The sequence below is a fragment of the Macaca mulatta genome, chromosome 5, assembly GCF_049350105.2.
Source record: "Macaca mulatta isolate MMU2019108-1 chromosome 5, T2T-MMU8v2.0, whole genome shotgun sequence".
Lineage (NCBI taxonomy): Eukaryota > Metazoa > Chordata > Mammalia > Primates > Cercopithecidae > Macaca > Macaca mulatta.
The window spans coordinates 143577787-143600413 of record NC_133410.1 but is presented as its reverse complement, the minus strand read 5'-3'; positions in this window follow the sequence as shown (position 1 = coordinate 143600413).

Genomic DNA, 22627 nt, shown 5'->3' with positions numbered 1-22627 from the left:
AACTGTGGAATATACCAAGACTGTAATGTCCTGAGATATGGAGGAACTGTCCAAAAACAATCCACACTATGCCATTATCCCTTATAGAAAAGGATATTCTGCAAAGCTTGAGCTCAGCAATCCAAGTTGTGCTCCGGTTATAAAAACTCAGGGCAGAGTACACTCAGGGTTCATCCACTGTGGTATGATGAAGGATCTGCACAGACTGGATTCCAGGTACCCTGGGCAGCTTTCCTGATCCTCGAGGGACTGTCTCACCAGGAACCCAAGTGTTCTCTTTATTCTTGCTGCCTATCTGTGAGTAATAAATCTGCTTTGCCTGACTTTTACAAATATTCTGTCTCACCAAACTCATACAAATAAGAAGATAGAGGTCCTGGGGCTTGTTTTGCCCCCTCACAGCTCTCCTCACAGTGTTGGGACTGTTGTCGCAGCTAGGTTTACTCTAAGCCCCTGCCAGACCTACATTAAAATTATAGAAACTAGTGTCAATGCTGAGAATTCTTTTAAAATCTTCTTCTGTTTTCTCACCCTTTTACATAATGAATAAAATGTTGGTATGTTCTACCAGACAGAAAAATGAACTTTTTAAAAAGTTCCCTTTAGACTTGGTACAGAAAAGCCAAAGATACTTTCCTTTAGTAATTCTGTAACAAAATATTATATTTTAACAGCATGTTATATCCTGAGAAACATCTCTTATCCTTGTCTGATCTTCTAAGAACCTCTCAGGGCAAACACAATGTGTGATTCTGCTTTGTATTCCACTCTGGGCCTAGAAACACCTTTTATGCTTCTTCAGTATCTGTTCGCCTTTTATGCCTTTCTGCCTCCTTCAAATAAATCATTTCATCAGTCATCCTGCCTATCACCCATCACCTCTCATTCCTAACTTTTTATCTGTAGTGTCTAATTTTCTACCACCTTTACTTTTGCCCTAAAATATTTTGTCTTTATTCCTGACAATATTTTTTTGTCCATGTGCACCTCAAATTATATTTTTATTCAAATGTGTTTTCTCTCATTGATAAAATTTTTTAAAGATGGTCACCCACATTATTTTTACATTTTCTCACATCCATTTAATCATACAGAAATTCTTTGCCATTTGCTTTTGAACCCACTATATTAGTACAACTGTACTTTTTTAGGTCACATACATCTCATACATTTATCATTTTCTTTTATTTTTGCATTGTGTTTAAAAGTGCAAAAAATTCAATTACATCTCTAATTTATTTCAATGTTGACATCCATAAAAAAATAGACATTCTACGTTACCCTCAGTCATTACCTGTTTTCATTCATCCCTCTCTATCTTCCCTCATGTTTTCCTTTCATTCCTTCTCTTCTTCTTTTAACTCTGTAGTCTCTTCTAAAATCCCATTCTTTTTATAATTTATCACTTTATAAGACTAACTCTCACATCTACATCTTTAGAAATTACTTATTTTATCATCTCTATTCCCATTCTTCCTATTTTCCTCTATTCTCAATTCTTTCTGTTCATCTGCTTATGACATCATGATTATTTCTTATTGTCCAAATTCAAATTATTGGGGTTATTGTTACATTTTTCTTTTGCAAATCAACGTCATTGAATATTGAAATTAGCATTTAATTCCAATGAAGCAGATATTTGTCACTCCATACTGTAGAACATAAAAATTAGAAACTCTGAGGGTATTTGCTCATACTTTTTTTCAAAGTCATAATTTTTTTTCATGTAATTTCATGGCTGAAAAAAATATTCATTTCTTTCTCTATGATTATAAAACGAAGTCCAGTCTTATTCTCCTATTGAATGTTTTTCATTATTAGGCGCATAATAATTATCTCTTTCATTTTCCTTGGGATTATCATCACTAAAACTTAGCACCTGCCTATAGCATCCAAAGGAACTTTCATTTTTATTCAAATCATTGTCAACAAATGGAAAACAGCAACGTCATCATCAAGAACAACAAAACAACAAAGAAACTATCTTTCCTATCTTTCCACCTTTACTCAAATTGTTCCTTTTCTCTCTCTCTCTCTCTTTCTTTTTTTTTTTTTTTTGTTCTTGTTGTTGAGATAGAATCTTACGTTGTCACCTAGTCTTGAGTATAGTGGCATGAACACAACTCACTGCAGCCTCCACCTCCTAGGCTCTAGTGATCCTTCTGCTTCAGCCTCCTGAATAGCTAGGACTATAGGTGCACAGCACCACATCTGGCTAATTTTTGTATTTTTTGTAGAGATGACGTTTCACCATGTTGCCCATGCTGGTCTCAAACTCCTAAGCTCAAGCAATCCACCCACTTTGGCCTCCCAAAGTGCTGGAATTACATGTGTGAGCCATTGTGCCAAGCATGTTCTACCTTTCTATAATGAATTATCCTTTTCACTTAATGAAACCAGATGCTTTTGGTAAGACTCAAGACATAACCTCTCTTTTTCCAGCAAGTCTGCCTCAACAACCAGTCAGTCACACAGAAATATTTAGAAAACTGCCAGAGAAAGCGTTATTTATATTTTGTATGTGTTAGAAGTTGGAAAGATGTAATATTCTTTTGTATATGAGTTGCAAGCTGTTAGTTATGCTGCTCTTGGATACTTAACAATATTTGGACCCACTAACTATCTTCTTTTTATCCCCCTATCTCCACTACCTTTCCTAGCCTCTAGTAAACACCATTCATTCTCTATCTGCATGAGTTAAATACATTTTTTATCTCCAACATATTAGGGGTAACATGCAATATTTGTCAGTAAGTTAGAATGAATATCTAGTGTTTGGTAGCATGATAAGTCTTGGTTGCTCTTTTTTTTTTTTATAGCAATTATGGAATATTTTATGGAATAGTCCATTGTTGGGATGTGCTACAGTTTGTTTATCTATTTGCACACTGAAGGATATTTTGGTTACTTCAAGTTTTGGTAATTATAAATGAACGTGCTATAATCCTCTATGTTCAAGTTTTTGTCTAAACATAAGTTTTCAACTCATTTGAGAAAATACCAAGGAATACAATCATTAGATTGTATGGTAAGGGTATATTTAGTTTTGTAGGAAATTGCCATCTTATTCTTCTAAAGTGGCTACACTATTTTGCATTCTCACCATCAATGAGTGGTATTTCCTTTTGCTCCATTTCATTTTCAGCTTTTGGTGTTGCAGTGAATTTTAGCCATTCTAGTAGGGGGATAATGGTGTCTCACTGTTTAAATTTGCAATTCCCTAATGACATATGATAAGTATCTTTTCACATGCTTATTTGCTATCTTTATATTTTTGTGAGATGTCTATTCAGAACTTTTGCCCATTTATAATTGTGTTGTTCATTTTCTTATGATTGAGTTTTAACCATTCCTTGTATATTTTGAATACTAGTCCTTTATCACATATGTATCTTGCAAATATTTTCTCCAGGTCTGGAGTTTGTCTTATAATTCTCCCGACAGTGTTTCCTAGGTCAGAAGAGTTTAATATTAATGAAATCCAGCTTATCAATAATTTCTTTCATAGATTGTGTATTTAATGTTGTCTGTAAAATGCCATTGCCAAATCCAAGGTTTTATGGATTTTCTCCTATGCTAACTTCTAGGAGCTTTAGAGTTTGGCACTTTACATCTAGGATGTGATCTATTTTGGGGAGCAGTGTAAGATTTCTTTCTACATTTTTTCTTTTTTTTTGCAAGTGGATGTCAAGTTGTTTTAGCACCATGTGTTGAAGACTTTTTCTGTGTTATTGCCTTTTCTCCTATGTCAAAGATCACTTGAATGTACTTGCATGGGTATATTTCTGGGCTCTCTACTCTGTTTCACCGGCCTATTTGTCTCTTCTTTCACCAGTACAACACTGTCTTGATTACTACTGCTTTATTGTTAAATTTTGACATGGGGTAGTGTTAGTACTCTGACTTTGTTTCTCCTCAATATTGTATTGATTATGCTGTACCCTTTACTTCTCCATGTACACTTTAATATTATTTTATCAATATCTACAATTTTTTTTTGATATTTGGATTGAGACTGCTTTAAATCTACAGATCAAGTTGGAAAGAAGTGACATCTTGACAAAATTAATTGAGTCTTCCTATCCATTGACATGAAATAAGTCTCAGGCAACTAGAACTTATTTTTAAATTTCTCTCATTAGTTTTACAGTTTTCCCTACATAAATCTTATGTTTGTTATAATTATACCTAAGTATTTTTGGGGTGTGGAATTCTGCATTTCTTACTTCTAGAATTTCCATATGATTTCTTTATTTTATAGTTAACAGTGGTATGAGAATTTTAAAGGTATCTGAAAACTTCTTTATATAAAGCTCTTTCAATTGTTTTTATAGCTTATTGAGTCCTGAGGTTGTTTAGTCAAATGATCTTGATTTCTCTCATCCTTGGTTACTTTTTAGAATTGTACATTTGTATTTTAAGAATTTGAAATTTTAAGGCAAAGAATAATAGTAACGTTTTACAGATAGTTCAATTGTCTCTCACAGGTTCTTAGAGGTGGTAGCAATCTAAGTACATCTCATATCAGTTTTGATAATGATGATAATTTTAAGATGTGCTTCAGTATCTGTTAGTTAGACTACCCTTGCTTTACCCTTATTTCAAAAGAGTCATCTGATCATGCCCAAATATAAACTATAATTTTGATTTAGTTGTTAATTTTTCTCCTTAGTTTGTCAGCCTCTCAGCAACTTCATGAAAAATCATGTGAAACTCCAAGAAGAAAATGTTCTTAAATGTTTTAGAATTCTTCCTGGATTTTTTTTTTTTAATCTCTTGAATTTGTTTATGTAGATTCACGTTTTAAAAGATTTTGTTTATTTTTTATGACTGCCTTTGATGAGAAAATGAGTATAAATTTCCTAAAATGCCATTACTGCCAGTAGGAATATTTAATTATTTCTTAATTTTTTAGTCCTTTAGCTTGTGATGTATCAAGGCTGTATCCACTATATGATAATCATCTTTTTATTTTTTCCCCCCCCGACATGGTCTTGCTATGTCACCTTGGCTAGAGTGCAGTGTTAAAATCTTGGTTCACTGAAACGTCTGCCTCCTGAGTTCAAGTGATTCTCCTGCCTCAGTCTCCCAAGTAGCTGGGACTAGAGGTGTGCACTACCAAGCCCAGTTAATTTTCATACTTTTTGTAGAGACATGTTGGCCAGGTTGATTTTGAACTACTGACCTCAAGTGATCTGCCTACCTTGCTCTCACAAAGTGCAGGGATTAAAAGCATGAGCCACTGTGCCTGGCCGATAATCATCTTTATATATCTTTATAGTGTAATATTCATATCATTCTCTTAGTATAACAAATAATGAGTTTTAGCAAATACTGATTGAAAGAATAAAAAGTTTCAAATACATGCACATATGTAAATATATCATTTCAGCTGGGCACATTGACTCATGCCTGTAATCCCAGTATTTTGTGTGATATTCCCCTCCCTGTGTCCATATGTTCTCATTGTTCAACTCCCACTTATGAGTGAGAACATGCAGTGTTTGGTTTTCTGTCCTTGTGTTATTTTGCTGAGAATGATGGTTTCCAGCTTTATCCATGTCTCTTCAAAGGACATGAACTCATCCTTTTTTATGACTGTGTAGTATTCCATGGTGTATATGTGCCACATTTTCTTTATCCAGTCTATAATTGATGGACATTTGGGTTGGTTCCAAGTCTTTGCTATTGTGAATAGTGCTGCAATAAACATACGTGTGCATGTGTCTTTATAGTAGAATGATTTATAATCCTTTGGGTATATACCCAACAATGGGATTGCTGGGTAAAATGGTATTTCTGGTTCTAGATCCTTGAGGAATTGCCACACTGTCTTCCACAACGGTTGACCTAATTTACACTCCCACCAACAGAGTAAAAGCATTCCTATTTCTCCACATCTTCTCCAGCATCTGTTGTTTTCTGACTTTTTAATGATTGCCATTGTAACTGGCATGAGATGTTATCTCATTGTGGTTTTGATTTGCATTTCTCTGATGACCAGTGATGATAAGCATTTTTTCATATGTCTGTTGGCTGCATAAATGTCTCCTTTTGAGAAGTGTCTGTTCACATATTTTGCTTAGTTTTTGATGGAGCTGTTTCTTTTTTTCTTGTAAATTTGTTTAAGTTCTTTGTAGATTCCGGACATTAGCCCTTTGTCAGATGGATAGATAGCAAAAATGTTCTCCCATTCTGTAGGTTGCCTGTTCACTCTGATGATAGGCTCTTTTGTTGTGCAGAAGCTCTTTCGTTTATTACATCCCATTTGTCTATTTTGGCTTTTGTTGTCATTGCTTTTGGTGTTTTAGTCATGAAGTCTTTGCTCAAGTCCATGTCCTAAATGGTATTGCCTAGGTTTCCTTCTAGGGTTTTATGGTTTTAGGTCTTACATTTAGGTCTTTAATCCATCTTGAGTTAACTTTTGTATACAGTGTAAGGAAGGGATCCAGTTTCAGCTTTTTACTTATGGCTAGTGAGTTTTCACAGCACCCCTTATTAAATAGGGAATCCTTTCCCCGTTGCTTGTTTTTGTTAGGTTTGTCAAAGATCAGATGGTTGTAGATGTGTGGTGTTATTTCTGAGGGCTCTGTTCTGTTCCATTGGCCTATATATCTGTTTTGGCACTCATACTATGCTGTTTTGGTTACTGTAGCTTTGTAGCATAATTTGAAGTCAGGTAGCGTGATGCCTCCAGCTTTGTTCTTTTTGCTTAGGATTGTCTTGGTTATATGGACTCTTTTTTGATTCCATATGAAATTTAAAGTAGTTTTTTCCAGTTCTGTGAAGAAAGTCAGTGGTAGCTTGGTGGGGATAGCATTGAATCTATGAATTACCTTGGGCAACATGGATATTTTCACTATATTGATTCTTCCTATCCATGAGCATAGAATGTTCTTCCATTTGTTTGTGTCCTCTCTTATTTCATTGAGCAGTGGTTAGTAGTTCTTCTTGAAAAGATCCTTCACATCCCTTGTAATTTGGATTCCTAGGTATTTTATTGTCTTTGTAGTAATTGTGAATGGGAGTTCACTCATGATTTGACTCTCTGTCTGTTCTTGATGTATAGGAATGCTTGTGATTTTTGCACATTGATTTTGTATCCTGAGACTTTGCTGAATTGGCTTAATAGCTTAAGGAGTTTTTGGACTGAAAAGTTGAGGTTTTCTAAATATGCAATCATGTCATCTGCAAACAGAGACAATTTGACTTCCTATTTTCCTAAATGAATATCTTTATTTATTTCTCCTTTCTGATTGCCCTGGCCAGAACTTCCAATACTATGTTGAATGAGTGGTGAGAGAGGGCATCCTTGTCTTGTGCCAATTTTCAAAGGGAATGCTTCCATTTTTTGCCCATTCACTATGATATTGGTTTGTCATAAAAAGCTTTTATTATTTTGAGATAAGTTCAATCAATACCTAGTTTATTGAGAGTTTTTATCATAAAAGATTGTTGAATTTTGTCCAAGGCTTTTTCTGCATCTATTGAGATAACCATGTGGTTTTTGTCATTGGTTCTGTTTATGTGATAGATTACATTTATTGATTTGCATATGTTGAGTCAACCTTACATCCCAGGGATGAAGCTTATTTGATCATGGTGGATAAGCTTTTCTATGTGCTGCTGGATTTGATTTGCCAGTATTTCATTGAAGATTTTCACATAGATGTCCATCAGGGATATTGATAAAGTTCTCTTTTTTCTTGTGTCTCTGCCAGGCTTTGGTATCAGGATGTTAGCCTCATAAAATGAGCTAGGGAGATGGGGTCTCTCCATGTTAGTCAGGTTGGTCTTGAACTCCTGACCTCAGGTGATCTGTCCACCATGGCCTCCCAATGTGCTGAGATTACAGGCATGAGCCATCATGCCCAGCCAGTTGTGCAGTTTTGAGTGAGCTTCTTAATCGTGAGTTCTAATTTGATTGCACTGTGGTCTGAGAGACTCTTTGTTGTGATTTCTGTTCTTTTACATTTGCTGAGGAGTGTTTTACTTCCAATTACGTGGTCAATTTTAGAATAAGTGAGATGTGATGACGTGAATAATATATATTCCATTCATTTGGGGTAGAGAGCTCTGTAGATATGGTCCACTTGGTCCAGAGCTGAGTTCAAGTCCTGGATATCTTTGTTAATTTTCTGTCTCACTGATCTGTCTAATGTTGACAGTGCGGTGTTAAAGTCTCCCATCATTATTGTGTGGGAGTCTAAGTCTCTTTGTAGGTATCTAAGAACTTGCTTTATGAATCTGGGTGCTCCTGTATTGGGTGCATATATATTTAGGATAGTTAGCTCTTCTTGTTGAATTGATCCCGTTACTGTTATTTAATGGCCTTCTTTTTCTCTTTTGATCTTTGTTGATTTAAAGTCTGTTTTATCAGAGACCAGGATTACAATATTACAATGCTTGCTTTTTTGTTTGTTTGTTTTTTGTTTTGTTTTGTTTTGTTTCTTTCCATTTGCTGGGTAGATCTTCCTTTGTCCCTTTATTTTAAGCCTATGTGTGTCTTTGCACATGAGATGGGTCTCCTGAATACAGCATACTGATGGGTCTTGACACTTTATCCAATTTGCCAGTCTGTGTCTTTTAATTGGGGCATTTAGTCCATTTACATTTAAGGTTAATATTGTTATGTTTGAATTTGATCCTGTCATTATGATGCTAGCTGGCTATTTCACCCATTAATTGATTCAGGTACTTCACAACGTCAATGGTCTTTACAATTTGGCATGTTTGTGTAGTGACTGGTACAGGTTGTTCCTTTCCATGTTAATGCTTCCTTCAGGAGCTGGTGGTGACACAATCTCTCAATATTTGTTTGTCTGTAAAGGATTTTATTTCTCCTTCGCTTATGAAGCTTAGTTTGGCTGGATATGAAAATCTGGATTGAATTTTTTTTTTTCTTTAAGAATGTTGATTATTGGTCCCCACTCTCTTCTGACTTGTAGGGTTACTGCAGAGAGATCTACTGTTAGTCTGACAGGCTTCCCTTTGTGGGTAACCTGTCCTTTCTCTCTGGTTGCCCTTAACATTTTTTTCTTCATTTTAAATTTGGTGAATTTGACGATTATGTGTCTTGGGGTTTCCCTTCTTCCCTTTGTGGTGTTCTCTGTATTTCCTGAATTTGAATGTTGGTCTGTCTTGATAGGTTGGGGAAGTTCTCCTGGATAAGATCCTGAAGAATGTTTTCCAACTTGGTTCCATTCTCCCTCTCACTTTCTGGCTCATCAATAAAATGTACAATTGGTCTCTTCACATAGTCTCATTTTTCTTGGAGGCTTTTTTCATTTCTTTTGACTGTTTTTCTCTAATCTTGTCTTCTCTCTTTATTGCATTAATTTGATCTTCAATCATTGATCTCTTTCTTCCGCTTGAGTCAGCTATTGAAGTTTTGTATGCTTTCCCAGGTTCCTTTACTGTGTTTTTCAGCTCCATCAGATCATTTAAGCTCTTCTCTACACTGGTTATTCTAGTTAGCCATTTGTCTAACCTTTTTTCAAGGTTTTTCGTTTCCTTGTGATGGGTTAGAACATGTTCCTTTAGCTCGGAGACGTTTGTCATTACTGACCTTCTGAAGCCTACTTCTTTCAACTCTTCAAACTCATTCTCCATCCAGTTTTGTTCCCCTGCTGTTGAGGAGCTGTGTTCCTTTGGTGGAGAATAAGTGTTCTGGTTTTTGGAATTTTCAGCCTTTCTGCTCTGGTTTCTCCCCATCTTTGTGGTTTTATCTACCTTTGGTCTTTGATGTGGTGACCTACAGATGGGGTTTTGGTGTAGATGTCCTTTTTGTTGATGTTGATGCTATTCCTTTCTGTTTGTTAGTTTTCCTTCTACCAGATAGGCCTCTCAGCTGCAGGTCTGTTGGAGTTTGCCAGAGGTCCACTCGAGACCCTGTTTGCCTGGGTATCACCAGTGGAGGCTGCAGAACAGCAAATATTGCTGCCCGATCCTTCCTCTGGAAATTTCATTCCAGAGAGGCACCCACCTGTATGAGGTTTCTGTCAGCCCCTACTGGGAGGTGTCTCCCAGTCAGGCTACAAGGGGGTCATGGACCTACTTGAAGAGGCGGTCTGTCCATTATCAGAGCTTGAACACTGTGCTAAGAGAACCATTGCTCTCTTCAGAACTGTCAGGCAGGGACATTTAAGTCTGCAGAAACTGTCTGGGGCCTTTTGTTCAGATATGCCCTGCCCACAGAAGTGGAATTTAGAGAGGCAGTAGACCTTGCTGAGTTGTGGTGGGCTCCGCCCAGTTTGAGCTTCCCTGCCGCTTTGTTTGCACTGTGAGCATAGACCCACCTACTTAAGCCTCAGCAATGGTGGATACCCCTCCCCCCACCAAGCTCCAGCATCCCAGGTCGATCTCAGACTGCTGTACTAGCAGTGAGCAAGGCTCTATGGATGTGGGACCCACTGAGCAAGGCATGGGAGGGAGACCTCCTGGTGTGCTATTTGTGAAGACCATGGGAAAAGCACACTATTTGGGCAGGAGTGTACTGTTCTTCCAGGTACAGTCACTTATGGCTTCCCTTGATGAAGAAAGCGAAATCCCCCAACCCCTTGTGCTTCTCGGGTGAGGCAACACCCCTCCCTTTCAGATATAAGGCAGTGAGACAACAATAAAGAAAAAAAAAGAATGAGGATGGAGGCAATGGCTCATGTCTGTGATCCCAACACTTTGGGAGGCCAAATCAGGTGAATCACTTGATGTCAGTAGTTCAAGATCAGCCTGGCCAACATGGTGAAAACCCGTGTCTACTAAAAATGCAAAATGTAGCTAGGTGTGGTGCACACCTGTAGTCCCAGCTATTTGGGAGGCTGAGGTGGTAGAATCACTTGAACCTAATAAGGTTAGGTTACAGTGAGCCAAGATTGTGCCACTGCACCTCTAGCCTGGGTGACAATGTGAGAAACTCTCTCAAAAAAAAAAAAAAAAAGAAAAAGAAAAAGGAAAAGAAAAAGAAAAAAATGAAAAGGAAAGAACAAACAAAACCTCCAAGAAATATGGCATTATGCAAAAGGACTGAATCTGTGACTCATTGGGTCTCTGAAATAGATGAGAAGAATGGAAACAATTCGGAAAACATATTTCAGGATATCATCCATGAGAACTTCCTCAGCCTAGCTAGAGAGGCCAACATTTGAATTCAGAAAGCGTAGAGAACCCTGCAAAATACTTCACAAGAAGATCATATCCAAGACACATAATTATCAGATGCTCCAAGGTCAAAATGAAAGAGAAAATATTAAAGGCAGCTAGAGAGAAAGGACAAGTCACCTACAATGGGAAGTCGATCAGACTAACTGTATACCTTTCTGCAGAAAACCTGCAAGCTCGAAGAGATTGAGGGCTTATATTCAACATTCTTAAAAGAAATTTCATACAAGAATTTTATATCTAACTAAACTAAGCCTCATAAGTGAAGGAGAATAAAATCTTTTTCAGGGAATGAAATGCTAAGGAAATTCATTACCACCATACCTGCTTTACAAGAGACTCTTAAAGAAGTAATAAATATGGGTAATTGGCTGCCAAGATGGCCGAATAGGAACAGCGCCAGTGTGCAGCTCCCAGTGAGATGAACACAGAAGGCAGGACATATCTGCATTTCCAACTGAGGTACCCAGTATCTCATTGGGACTGGTTAGAGAGTGGATGCAGCCCACAGAGAGCGAGCTGAAGCAGGGTGGGGCTTTGCCTCATCCAGGAAGTGCAAGGGGTTAGGGAACTCCCTCCGCTAGCCAAGAGAAGCCATGAGGGACTGTGCCATGAGGGACCATGCATTCCAGCTCTGATACTATGCTTTTCCCATGGTCTTCACAAACCACACATCAGGAGATTCCCTCAGGTGCCAACACCACCAGGGCCCTGGGTTTCAAGCACAAAACTGGGCAGCCGTTTGAGCTGACACTGAGCTAGCCACAGGAGTTTTTTTTTTTTTTTTTTTTTTTTTTTTTTTTTTCCCATAACCCAGTGGCTCTCGGAATACCAATGAGACAAAACTGTTCACTTCCCTGGATAGGGGGCAGAAGTCAGGGAGCCAAGTGGTCTACCTCATTGGATCCTACCCTCACGGAGCCCAGCAAGCTAAGATCCACTGGCTTGAAATTCTTGCTGCCAGCACAGCAGCCTGAAGTCGACCTAGAATGCTCGAGCTTGGTGAGGGGAGAGGTGTCTGCCATTTCTGAGGCTTAAGTAGGAGGTTTTTCCCTCAGTGTAAACAAAGGCACCAGGAAGTTCAAACTGGGTGGAGCCCACCAGACCTTCCCAAAGCCACTGCAGCCAGATTGCCTCTCTAGATTCCTCCTCTCTGGGCAGGGCATCTCTGAAAGAAAGGCAGCAGCCCCAGTCAGGGTCTTACAGATAAAACTCCCATCTCCCTGGGCAAAGGGGTGGCTGTAAGTGCAGCTTCAGCAGACTTAAATGGCCCTATCTGACAGCTCTGAAATCAGCAGCAGATCTCCCAGCACAGCGTTCGAGCTCTGCCAAGGGACAGAGTGCCTCTTCAAGTGGGTCCCTGACCCCCATTCCTCTTGATTGGGAGACACCTCTCAGCAGGGGTCAAGAGACACCTCATATAGGAGAGCTCTGGCTGGCATCTGGTGGGTTCCCCTCTGGGATGCAGCTTCCAGAGGAAGGAACAAGCAGCAATCTATGCTGTGCTGCAGACTCTGCTAGTGATATCCAGGCAAACAGGGTCTGGAGTGGAACTCTAGCAAACTCCAGCAGACCTGCAGCAGAGAAGTCTGACTGTTAGAAGGAAAATTAACAAACAGAAAGGAATAGCATCAACATCAACAAAGAGGACATCTGCCCAGACACCCCATCTGAAGGTCACCAACATCCAAGACCAAAGGTAGATAAATCCATGAAGATGCGAAAAAAACAGCCCAAAAGTCTGTGAATTCCAAAACCAGAACATCTTTTCTCCTCCAAAGGATCACAATTCCTCACCAGCAAAGGAACAAAACTGGATGGAGAATGAGTTTGATGAATTGACAGAAGTAGGCTTCAGAAGGTGAGTAATAACAAACTCCCCAGTGCTAAAGGTGCATGTCCTAACCCAATGCAAGGAAACTAAGAACTTTGAAAAAAAGGTTAGAGGAATTGCTAACTAGAATAACCAGTTTAGAGAAGAACATAAAAGACCTGATGGAGCTGAAAACTACAGCACAAGAACTTCATGAAACATACACATTTATCAATAGCTGAATCAATCAAGCAGAAGAAAGGATATCAGAGATTGAAGTTCAACTTAATGAAATAAAGCATGAAGACAAGATTAGAGAAAAAAGAATAAAAGGAACAAACAAAGCCTCCAAGAAATATGGGACCATGTGAAAAGACCAAACCTACATTTGATTGGTGTACCTGAAAGTGATTGGGAGAATGGAACCAAGTTGGAAAACACTCTTCAAGATATTATCCAGGAGAACTTCCCCAACTTATCAAGACAGGCCAACATTCAAATTCAGGAAATACAGAGAACACTGCAAAGATACTCCTCGAGAAGGGAAACTCCGAGACACATAATTGCTAGATTCACCATGGTTGAAATGACGGAAAAAATATTAAGGGCAGCCAGAGAAAAAGGTTGGGTTACCCAAAAAGTGAAGCCCATCAGACTAATGGCAAATCTCTTAGCAGAAGCCCTATAGGCCAGAAGAGAGTAGAGGTCAATATTCAACATGCTTAAAGAAAATAATTTTCAACCCAGATTTCATATCATCCAAACTAAGCTTCATAAGAGAAGGAGAAATAAATTCCTTTACAGATAAGCAAATGCTGAGAGATTTTGTCACCACCAGGCCTGCCATATAAGAGCTCCCGAAGGAAGCACTAAATATGGAAAGGAAAAATCAGTTTCAGCCACTGCAAAAACATACCAAATTCTAAAGTCCATCAATACTAAGAGGAAACTGCATCGATTAATGGGCAATAAACCAGCTAGCATCATAATGACAGGTTCAAATTCACACATAACAATGAGGATTGTTTTGTGTCTGATTATGTGGTCTATTTTAGTGTATATGCCATGTGGTGATGAGAATAATATGTATGTTCTGTTGTTTTGAGGTGAAAAGTTCTGTAGCTGTCTATCAGGTCCATTTGGTCCAGTGTTGACTTCATGTCCTGAATGTCTTTGTTAATTTTCTGCCTCAATGATCTCTCTAATACTGTCAATGGGGGTTGAAGTCTCCCACTATTGTGGTGTGGGAGTTGAAGTCTCTTTGGGGGTCTCTAAAAACTTGCTTTATGAATATGGTGCTTCTGTGTTAGATGCATATATATTTAGAATGCATATATATTTAGAACTGAATCCTTTAACATTATGTAATGCCATTCTTTGTCTCTATGACCTTTGTTGGTTTAAAGTCTGTTTTGTCAGAAACTAGGATGGCATCCCCTGCTCATTTCTGTTTTCCATGTACTTGGTAGATGTGTCTCCATACCTTTATTTTGAGCCTATGGGTGTCCTTGCATGTGAGATGGGTCTCATGAAGAAAGCATACCATTGGGTCTTCTTTCTGCAGGTTGACACTCTGTGACTTTTAATTGGGACATTTAGCTTGACTACATTCAAGAAGAGCTAGCTATCCTAAAAATATATGCACCCAGAATGCTAGGGAAGGGATAGCATTAGGAGAAATGCCTAATGTAGATGATGGGTTGATGGGTGCAGCAAACAACCATGGCACACCTATGTTACAAACCTGCAAGTTCTGCACATGTATCCCACAAACTAAAGTATAAGAAGAAAAAAAAAAAAAAGAAATACTAAATATGGAAAGAAAAGACAGTTACCAGTCACTAGACAAACAAACTTTACACAGAGTAGTGACACTATATATAAAGCAATCACACAAACAAGTTGGCATAATAAACAACTAAAATCATGGTGATAGGATTAAACTCACACATAGCAATACTGACTTTGAAGGTAATACCTAAAAAATGTCAGGCCACATATGGGTGTGTACGCACGTGTGTTTATACACACACAGTACATAGATAGTTAGATAGATAAGATAGATATAGATATAGATATAGGCATACCTCAGATAATAAAGTATTCCTCTCTACAAGGTTAACTATTATAGGCATCAAATGATTTTTATGCGTATATCTGATATTGTAATCGTTATTGCTAGATATCATGAGAAAGAAAATATAAATGAACACTTAGAGAAAATTTGACAGTAGAAGCAGATCACAGGTGATCCATACATTAAACTTATAATACAAGCAATTGAGAGTAAATATAGTGAATATATTCAGTAAAATAGATGAAAAGATGGACATAATAGCTAAAGAGATGGATAACATCAATTAGATTTAAAACATCAAATATATTCTAGAAATAAAAATATGATATCTAAATTTAATAATTTGATAAAAGAGCTTAACAGTAGATTCCATACAGCACAAGATAACAGGGAAGACAAACTAAAGCTAAGGAGAAAAAGTCATTTTTTTAAAATGCAGAACAGAATATAAGAGGCCTATGGAATGCTAAGTAGTAAAGCAATTCCTAAGAAGCAGTGAGTGTGAAGCTGCTATGTTAATTTGTCACTCTTCCAAAGATTCAGCTTCTAAACAAATAATGAGCACATATAGATTTAGATAATTTATTACTGACACAGATAGCATAAGCAAGATCAATATATTGTCAGCTTCTCATGTCCCTTGTTCCACAGAATAACTTTGAAGTGAAAGGGGAAGATGAAAAATAACACAAGCAATGGGTTGCTCTGCAAGACAGAGCAAATTGTAAGTTGCAGGTGAGTGATTTTATATTCTCCACCTATATCTAAATGGATGTGAAGTGTAAAATACCATGGTTCACTGGACCCATGATGGTAGATGGTTAACTATCGTGTGAAAATTAGTAAGGCACTTGAAAAATGACCTTCTGATAGCTCCTCACAAGACTGCTTTTCTTTCCATGTTCCAGGAAGGCTCACATGATATTTTGCCAAGAGTTGGGTCAGACTATGGTCCTCTCTCTGTCTCCTGTGGGTCATGTAAAGTTGCCAGGGAAAGAGGATGTAACTGTTCTCCTTCGAAGAACTCAAGGAAAATTTCTTACTTACTAGCAACTGGAGTCCCAGAGACAGAGGACAGGGATAATGAGGAAAGAGTGATACTATGTGTGTTATTAGCTGAGAATTTCCCAAAGTGTTGTAAGTCATCAATCATCAGACTGAAGAAGCCCCGTAAATCCCAAACAGGAAAATATACATAGGAAAGCACAAAAGCTTGTTATAGTCAAAATGATGCAGACTGAATATGAAATATGGAAATTTCTCTTCAGATATAAAGAGAAAATATTAAAAGAAAACAGAGAGAAAAACTTGTTTTTTTCAGAAAGCACCCAAAAAACCTGACAGTCACACAAATGGAAGTCAGAAGACCACTGAATGCCATAGTGCTGGAAGAAAATAACTGCTAATGTAAAATCACATTCCAGAGAAAATACAATATACAAAATTCATAAAATAAATATTCAGAGAATCTATTACGGCATGCTTGCACTGAACATTCTTATAGAAAAATCTAGGTGACATTCTTCAGACAGAAATAAAATGATAACACAAAGAAATATATAAATCCAGGAAGGGACAAAAATCAATCAAAAAGGTAAATTAATAGCCCATTATATTGGCTGTAAAAAATTAAGAGTAATTTCTTAAGGACATTAAATGTATGAAGAATTAAAATGCATAAGAACAACAATATGTCTTTTAAGATTCTAGTATTTTCTGAGATAAGCAAAGTAAATATTTATATTAATATTGTGTATCAAAAATGCATGTAATCTTTAGTGTAGACACCAAAATAACAATATAAATGTAAAATTAAGATGTAATTAATTAAAGAAGAAATGACCAACATGAGTGTAATTATGTATCAGGAACTGTGGAAGAGAAAAGATCCGGCATAACTGAATTATAGGAAAATATATTCAATTATAAATGCTTTAAATAACGTTAACATCTATTGGAATAAAAATAAAACTGAGTGAAGAGCACAAATCCTGTAAAGAATATAGTAAAAGAAAGAATTTTTGAAATGGAACATACATCGAAAAACACTTCACTTTGAAATAATTATTCAACAAGTAAAAGAGATGCTAAAAATTACTTGATTAAGCATGTAGAAGCTGCAAAATACTAAAATAAAGGAATTGGAAAACAATAATAATTGATAATTAATATTTAACACTTAATAATATTTTCAATATTATTTGAATTATTCAAAAGTGAAAAAGTATATGACCTTACATTTAATAATATATACATGTGTGTGTTTATAGATGTGTGTGTGTATATATATGTGTGTATAAATGTATACATGTTTGTGAGTGTGTGTGCAGATACACACACCTATCATATGTGTGTATATATATGTGTGTACATAAAATGAAACTTCAGCATATGAATTATAAAGCAAAATAAAATGTAACATCTACCAGAAAAAAAGACAAATTACCTAAAAAGAATGTTATAAACTGAGAGGAAATTTCTTACAAGGATCAATAAAAACCAATAAAAATAAAATAATAAAGTATATTCAACATGATGAATAAACGTCATACATTATGAATATACTTTACAAAATAACATATTCATATTACTTATTACAATAAAATAAAACATGTTGCCACTATTTTAAGATGCCATTGAATCTAATTTTACAAATATTAAACATAGAACATAGAAGAGTATACTAGAGTGAATTCAATGCAATATTCAAAGTGCATATACTCTGCATATAGTTAATAATTCTACTTTTACAGAAATAAAATAATTGTATAAGAGCATGCACAAGAATGAAGCTGGAGGCTTGGTGACTTTTAATAGATGTAAAAAAGAATCTTGAAATGTGTCAGAGAGACACATTAGACAGAAATATTCAACTCTGTCTTTGGTTTTTGTTGCTGTTTATGTTAGATGAAATTAAAAGAAAATACTGTACTTGATGTTATGTTATTTTCTGGCCTTATCTATATCCTATAAACAGTTCATAATACAAAAAGTTAATACAATTATTTAATGAATATTTCCATAGAAGCTAGATTTTTTTATTTATTGTAAAGTATATCATTGTTGTAATACTAAATTGAACATCTATATGAAATATGCACAATATATGCTGTGCTGCTGTAATTTCAAAAAGACTAAAATATGAATATTTAGTATAAAAATAAATGCTTTATAATCTAAGAAATGTAGTTTATTTACTTGACTGCATTTACAACACTCTCAGTAGATAAAGGATTCTTTGCTTAATAATAATTAAGGAATAATATGTCCCATTTCATATGAAGGTGTTTTCAGTTGTCTTCACCCTATGAACTATTTGTATCACTGTTATAGCAGCTGTCGCTGTTAAAAATTTCTATCTTATCTCCCAATAATAGCTTTTATTTGCAAAGGGTCATCAACATCCTACTTTCTCATTTTGCTGTATGAATCAAAAAGCTTAGCATTCTTAATTTAACTCCAGAATCTGTTTATCTTAGCAAAGAAAAAATATCATTTACTAAGCAATATCCTTGGAGTCACCTGTGGTTTTAGACATAAACATTATTAACTTAGAAGTGATTCCACAAATGAACCAACAGGCAGGGGGAGTCCTTGACCTATTAAACATAGCTATAGGATTCCTCAGATAATGTATTCCACCGGTAGCAGCCCCAGGTAAATTCAAGGGACTAATTTTGTTCCTCTTCAAATTGCATTCAATCAATGGCTCAGTCCATTTGGAAAATCAATATCCACAACTATCATCTTTGAAGAACCACATTATTCAGCAAAACCTAATTATCATAAATACTTGCTCTATTACAACAGCTCTCCACTATTGTGTTAAAATTATGAAATAAGATTGTCCTGACATTTTTAGTGAGTGAATCTGTAACAGCAACAGGAAATTAGCTTTCTGTACTATAATATGCTATTACATTTTTGTATTGTGATTCTTTTTCTAGTTTGGAGATTTGACTGTGCAAAATTAATATGGAGCTGTAGTAATCATCACCTCTTTCAACTTTTTGAATTCATAAAAATAATGATGCAAAGAAGGGCTGAAAATCTTACGTATCTCCAAAAATACTGAGAAACATCTACAAATTAAAAAAACTAATTTGAAGTAAAACTACATATAGAGCTATTTATAAAATAAATACTTGCAACTTCAAATGGAGTAAGTCTGCATCAAAGAACTGAATATACTAGAAAACAAAACAAGCATAAAATAAAAATAATTAATTACTATAGTTATTGTAAATATCATCTAAATATACTTTCCAGCTGTGAATACTTCAACAGACTCCATTAACTACGATATTGCTGACTCCATTAATCATGCCCAGGGTGGATCAAAGAAGCTCTAGGTGCTATGAAGCACATAGGAGTTATTTTCTAACAATGACTTGGCTTCAAAACAATCAGTGTGAGAGAGAGATTGATTCAGAATTGAGGAAACATTCTATCAGTACCCTAGAGATTACTAATGATATAGTTCTCCCTGACTGGACACTTAATACAGAAATTGCTTGGCTAAATAGTGAGATAAACTGAGGTGTTGAATTGCAAGCTTAATTTAAAATTGCTGAGGACAAGTTAAATCCATGTCAAATACTGAATGTTAAAATATTATAATGACCCTTACCAATAAATTCAGTAGTTATAATAAGGTAAAAAAAAAAAAAAAAAGAAGCAGTGAAACTGTCATAGGTTTAATTTACATTAAATCAATTTATGCTTAATTGTTTAATGTACTGTCTCCTTAGCTACCATTGCCAGAAACCTTCAGTTAAATATTTAAATATAGAGTCCACAATAGTGTAACAGTTTTTATGATGGTGAGATTGGTGGAGAACTCTATAAAGAAAATCAACCCAGAAACCAATTTCATCCATAACTGACAAAATACAAATTTGATATCAGAGATGTGTAAGTAATAACTTACTTACTGAGAAGCCTTTTGAATATTAAAAACAATGGGTTTCTCTTTAACACTTAGAAACTTAACATTTCTCTTTAACATTTAGTAACTCATCTTAAAGAATAAGCAATCGCTGTCAAACTTGAAGTTGTGAAAATCCAACAATAAAATTCTGAGCCGATATAAACAATAGTAAAATAAATATATTCTCAAAGTGCACACACACACACACACACACACACACACACACACACACCTTTTCTTGAAGAACCCAGGCAAATATAGATTTAGGTACTGAGAGTGGTTCTAGAGGAACAGAAATTTAAGGATGAGTCTTAATTGTAAGATTTCTGGAATTCTCCCTCCAAACTTATTGGATTTGAAGACATTAGTGACTCTATTTTCAGTGTTAAAGAGAGCACTGATATTCTATATGGTGATCTGGCAATAAAGATTTACAAATATTTTCTTTGAGTATTCCTAATTAGCCACTTATAAGAAGAAAGGAGCTGGATTACTGTGCATATGATACTTGGTTGATTACTTGTAATGTCACTGGAAAAAGTGATAAAAATGCAGTAAACTCAGAAATTTAATTTCCTAGGTCAAGTGCCCCGTAAAGGACTGATCACTCTTATTTATGCCCTGATGGAGACTCTTATCTTCTGTAGCCACAGGCTGGGACTACTGAAGAGCAAATGCAAAATCTGACTAAAACTGGTTGATTTACAAGTTGACCTTTCAGCTTAGAAGGGTACCTGTTGTTACAGTGAGGGCAATTGAATGGGAAAGAGTCGTACCTTATAAGTTGAAATGGTGAAACTGGAGACATTGATTTTCTAAATTATGATGAGTCATCTTTGCCAGTAGAAGATGTCTCCCCACCCTAGTGGTGGTGGCCTCTCCACTTCCCTCTGAGATTAGCTCTGCATTGCCTCTGGAGACTGTAATGACCCCCACTAAGTAAGCTGCTATGCAAGACAGTGCTGATTCTCCTTGGGAGCAATCCTATCACCCCTTTTTGCTTCTAAACCTATAAGTAGACTCAAGTCCCAGCAAGCCCCTAAAGGTACAGCACAAACTGTGACCCATGAGGATGTGCACTACACTCTAAAAGAACTACTTGAGCTTTCTAACTTAAACTGATAGAAAGCTGAAGAACACATGTGGAAAAGGTTGTTATTAGTGTGTGGGGTAATGGTGGAAGAAATATTAAGTAAGATCAGGCTAAAGTTATAGGCAAGTGGTCAATAAACTGAGATGCTGCTCATTAAATCTCAATAAACAGAGATTCTGCAATTAATGTTGTAGCACAGGGAGTTAGAAAGAGCCTCGTTGTCATGGGATCTTTGGGGTGTCACTTTGCCAGCTGGAAACCTCTGTGGCCAGTGGTGTCTCCTGAATGCATATTTCTCATGCCTGCTGGGCTCGTTCAGCCCACTCAGCCAGGGAGGCTGTACTCTGCTCGCACTACTGACCTGGATCCCACACCTGCCAAGGGTGAGCCAGGTGCAGAGTGGCAAGGGATGTGTGGACAAGTGAGCACAGGGTCCAGTCACTGCTCACAGCTGGGCATGCCAGTTGCTGCAGTGGGGCAGGTAGCTACAGGCACTGGCACAGGTGCTGGCTCCATGTGAGGCTGCAGCTAGACCAGATTTACCACATGTAGCTTCTGCTAAAGGCATTTGTGCCTGGATGACTGCAATGCTATGGTGCCCAGGAGCTTGGAAACACCAGGAACCACAGATCCCAAAGAAGGTGTCACAGTCCTGGCTTGGGAAGCCCCTAGGTCTGAGCTCCCCAAAGGCCCACAGCTCTTCTCTCCTTCTCATCGCCCTCAGTGTAGCAAGTGGGAGGGGCATGTTTTCAGCCCTGTTTTTGTTACAGCTCTTTCAGTCCTACCATTCCAATGGTCCCGAATTCTTGTCCCACGTCTAGGAAGAATGAGGTACTCTGACAACTGGAGGTTGAGCAAGATGGAGAGGAACTTCACTGAGTGACAGAACAGCTCTCAGGAGAACTGAACTGGGTAGCTCCTTTCTGCAGGCAGGTTATCCTGACAAGTGTCCAGCTGTAAGTGGAGAGGAGACCCACCATGAGTAGCTCCTTTCCACAGGGAAATCATCCTGAGAGTGTTGGAGTCTGGTTGAATCTAGGGTTTTTATGGGCTCAGAAGGGAAGAAATGTGTGCTGATTGGTCAATGTGTGGCCATGGTTGAGGCTGGAAAAATCACCATAAGTTCTCACTCCAGTCCACAGATTCCACCTGGAACTGACAGCCCAGTCCCTATGCTTCAGGCCATCCCTGGTGTGAAGGCGGGGCTTAACCAGGGACCTGCTCATTTTTCCCTGTATTAGTCCATTTTTGGGCTGCTGATAAAGACATACCTGAGACTGGGTAATCTATAAAGAAAAATAAGTTTAATGGACTGGCAGTTCCAGATAGCTCGGGAAGCCTCACAATCATGACAGAAGACAAAGGAAGAGCAAAGGGACTTCTTACATGGCAATGGGCAAAAGAAGGATTTGTGCAGGGGAATTCTTTCTTAAAGAACCATCAGATCTCATGAGACTCATTCACTATCATGAGAACAACACAGGAAAGACACACCTCCATGATCCAATTACCTCCCATCAGGTCCCCTCCCATGACACTTGGGAATCGTGGGAGCTA